Source organism: Prosopis cineraria, unplaced genomic scaffold (assembly GCF_029017545.1).
Source record: "Prosopis cineraria cultivar Desert tree isolate PC_DT_omini unplaced genomic scaffold, ASM2901754v1 PC1817, whole genome shotgun sequence".
Taxonomy (NCBI): Eukaryota; Viridiplantae; Streptophyta; class Magnoliopsida; order Fabales; family Fabaceae; genus Prosopis; species Prosopis cineraria.
The window spans coordinates 23,274-27,551 of NW_026557142.1; the positions used below are offsets into that span (position 1 = coordinate 23,274).

The window sequence follows — 4,278 nt, forward strand, 5'->3', positions numbered from 1 at the left end:
GTATAAAAAATTGACTTTTAAAATAAATTTATCCAAACATAAATTTTGTTATAACAATTAATTTTTACTAAACTGATTTTTGTCAAATAAACTTTCAACAAATTAAAAATCAACCACACTAAATGTCATCAAGGGTCAAATAGTCAATTAACACATTCATAATTCAAAGTCAACTTTAGCCTCTAGTTAAATTCAATAAATATGAGGAAAAAAAAAACAAAAACTATATTACATTTCCTATTATAGCCTCGTTTGCCTCTTCCAGTGGGTAAGGAATCATTCAGCAATATAAAGAGAGTATGAAAAGAAGCAAACGTATATAGAAAGCCAGCAAAGACCATGCATATTAGGTGTTGACCAAACTATTTCTGGTGACTATCCATACATAATTGTTCTACCAAAAACTACTACGAAATTCTTCATCCACATGTCGAAAAAGAAGATCATCAACCCGTTATTATTATTATTTAAGAGTGATATCTATTGACTAACTAGAAAAAGAAAATTAAGAAAAAGAACTCACAGCTACTATCAACCTGAAGTCAACATGCACAGCTCCAAAGTATCCTCACATGGACATTAAACAACTGAGTGAAGACCTTTCCAAATCTTGGGGTGGTGAATAATATAATCATCTGCGACACAAGACAAACAGGATCACACAAAAACATATAATAAATACTAAATAGTTTCTTCCAATCAACTAGGTTAAACATGCTTCTTCTAGGGAAGCAAACTCAAATAATATTAATATATAAACCAATAATAAACCGTGCAGCAGCCTGACTCTTCAGCATACAAAGAAGCTTCCAACGAGAGAGAGAGATCAGCCCAAACGTATCCTGCATAACAGTAACGAATAAATATCCAAGACAGTTCAAGACAAATTCATTGAAATCTGGACTCGTAACTGAAAATTCAAATTTCAAGCATAGTATTAAAAAACGCTAACTCGATTAGTTGAACATGTTTGAACTGGAACTTTGATTCACACAATGAAATGTATTTTTTTTTTCATAATTTGGTCTAATTATGATTCAGCTACAACCTTGATAATTAACTCTTAAAATTTAAAACCAATACCTTCCCTCATTCAGTATTCACAGCACCATGATTTCAATAATTAGCAGAGATAGGTCCGCCATGTACGAAATTTCAAGGGGCCTGATGTAAGTTCCGTGACTTAACAGTTATAGGCTGTAGGCCTATAGCTCGTCTTTTTCTGCCAGCAGATCACCGAGCCTGCACAGACTTGCTCCACTTTCCAGGCACATTGTCATTTTTCAATAACTTAATCTGGCGGAGAAACTGAGAGCGATTGATATGATATGACAGAAACCAGGGCAGAGAGCATCCACTGCTTGTTCTGTAAAGAAGAGAATTTCTCAAGCTAGACATACAAAATGCTCATTATCAATAACTAACGTTGTCGTGTAATGTAGGGCCAGGATCCTGTACCCGAAATCTGTCCTCCATGTCTCGTGATGAATTTAGAATTTTGCTTCGCTTCAAAGACAAACAAAAGGATTTTAAACAAGAAAAATAATAATAGATGAAATGAACAATGAAAGGGAGCAATGCCATTTAATTAGTCTAATAACTCATGTACACTTGTGATTCAAGAGATTTCATTTGGTAATTAGTATTTTGTCCTCAGTTATTCAGAGATTTTAGAAGTCAAAACATTCACCAACGAACTCAAAAGTTTGATGCAACCATAAGATCAAAAAACGTTGCCCTTGCCACACTTGTAGACCAACCCAGCAATTTGTCATCTATCATGCTACAAAAGGATTAGTTACCGTCTTAGGGATAAGAAAACAACGAATTTTATGAGATGCATTTTATCATTTCATATGTCATGAACCTAGCTTATTCATGATTATATGATCATTCGAAGAACAGATATGGAATCCATTATTATAGTAACACACTAATGAGGGAACTAAGCAAAACACTTGAATTGTGCATGTGTGAACAATTAAAGAAAACAATGAATTTGCAAATATTCTATCAACAACAACTACTTAACAAATCAGAATTATTCAGTTAGAATGACTAGCACTAACAGTTTGATTATATTCACCGCGGCGCCACAGTTCGTATTTAGAGTTATCATATCCATGACATAGATGACTGCACAAATAGTATGATCCTCCAGGTTTGAGCAGGAATTACCCTGAAAATTTGATCTTTCAGTAAAATAAGTAAATAACCCTTTTTCCCCTGATCCATGACAAATGATGATAGTAGTAAGAGCCTTTTTTCTGCTAAAGTTCAATAGTTGAAGTTAACTTTCTTACAAAAATCAGCAACCATGTCTTGATAAAAACTTTGTTCTTCCTGTCCCAAGAAACTCATAAAATCTGAATTATCTCTGTAGATTGTAGTTTTACTCTTCCTAAGTAATATTTGAAGTACATCAGCGAGCGACTTCGTCTCTTAAACAGGTACATACGTTCCCTTTGACTATCTAATAGATGATTGATGCAGCTGAAAGACGACAGCTAGAAATTAACACAGCATACAGGCCTTGATTGAAAGAAAAACTCTGTAACTTTGAAAGATTACAATTCACAGGATCGATTGGCACCTTTCTCATTCTAAACAGCCAACAACACAGATCTGCTCCATCATCTTTATTCAGATGTACAAGATACAAAAGAACCCTATTACCATAAAATTGTTATCTTCTTTTTGTACAGGGACTACCGAACAGGGTAGAGTCAATAAAGAGAAACCCTGCTCAACCTCATCAGGGGACAAGACAAGAAATCTTCTTCTCAAAACTGATTCTTTCCATCACCTAAAAATATTTTGACTTTCATATCACTTTGTCCAGTGGTTGCCACGCAGAACCTGAACCAAATTCGATGAGTTTCTCCTTACTTTCTCGTTATCATCGTCCAGCAATGCAAGACCGATCTCCAAAACTCCTTCTTTTGTAGCCTGCAGTCTCATTTTTTCACTACAACAACAAAGAGAGCTCAGTGCCAACAGTGCATATTGAACTCCCCTCGAGCTTCCATTCCTCAAAACCCGAGCCAGAATCTGTATGCATCCATGATAGCTTTCCATTTGTTCCCTGCCTTCCTTACACTTAGCCAGAATACCTAGAACTTCAACAGCCCTCTCAAGCCCAGAGCCAACAGTTCCCAGCAAAATAGGCACCGCCCCGCATTCTACGGCTCTCCTTCGATTATCAGGAAAAGAGCAGATCGCATAAAGCGCCGTGGCAGCTTCCTTCTTCTCTCTCCCTTTACCATTCCGAAGAAGCGAAACCAGAGTTTCAATAGCACATGGGTATGCACCAATCGTGGCTTTATTTACTTCCAAAACCGCCAAGCTGGTCAGCATAGTTGCCGCCATCGCTCTGCAATTCGGTGAACCACCCAGCAAAACAGCCACAACTCGACCTATCACACCTTCCGCCACCAAGCCCACCTTGTTATCATCGTCAAGACTTAGATTCAATAGCAAGGAGAGGGCTTTCTCCTGAAGGCCAGAATCACCGGAGTCAACGCAGTTCAACATTGCCGACACGACCCCTGACTCAGTCAAGCGCCGGCGAAACACCGAGTCACGCCGGGAAAGCCGGGTGAGTTGGTCTAGCAATTCAATTTTAGTTTCCAAGGGGGAAGACCGAGAAGTGAGCAAGGAGATTAGGGTTTCAGGTTGGGGAGGCAGCTGCTGCTTGAGAGGCGAAATGAGAGCATAGTTGGAAATCAAGCTTCGAAGAGCATGGTTGGGATGAGGGAAGGGTGATCAGGGAGGGGTAATTTGGTAATTGGACAAACCCGGTGACCGGCGTCGAGCCACCGTTGGATGGAAGCACGGTCAAAGGTGTGACCCGAGGAGAGGATAACCGGTCGGACATTATCTCAAGGGAAATCGGACACTTGAAGTGGTCAGGAAGGTGAGTCGCCATTGATATAAAAAAGCTCTCTCCTTCTCGTTTCAACTTTCTCCCCTCGAAGAAGCTGATGAGTCGCAGAGAGAGACGACAGACTCTCAGATGAGGGTTTATGAGGTTTAGGAGGCTATTGGCTGAAAGGTCTTTCGTCTCCGGAAGCTGTTCGCTTTTTTAAAGCCCCCGGATGCTGTGGGCTATGGAGGAACTTTAATGACCACATTACCCTCCTCCTATGATCTAATTTACCGCCTGCCACAAATCGTAACGTCTCTCCGGGGATTAGCAATAAATTTTTAATATTTTTATATTCAGGAGAATAAATTACAAGAATTAAATCATTAATTCTAGCGGTGCCGGTGGTGAAA

The 4,278-nt window shown here is 38.9% G+C and overlaps 1 pseudogene; it reads right to left on the reverse strand.

Moving 5' to 3' along the window:
- Positions 1-300: 300 nt before the first annotated feature.
- LOC129300939 (U-box domain-containing protein 8-like) lies at positions 301-3,928 on the reverse strand (annotated as a pseudogene).
- Between the last annotated feature and the right edge of the window lie 350 nt (positions 3,929-4,278).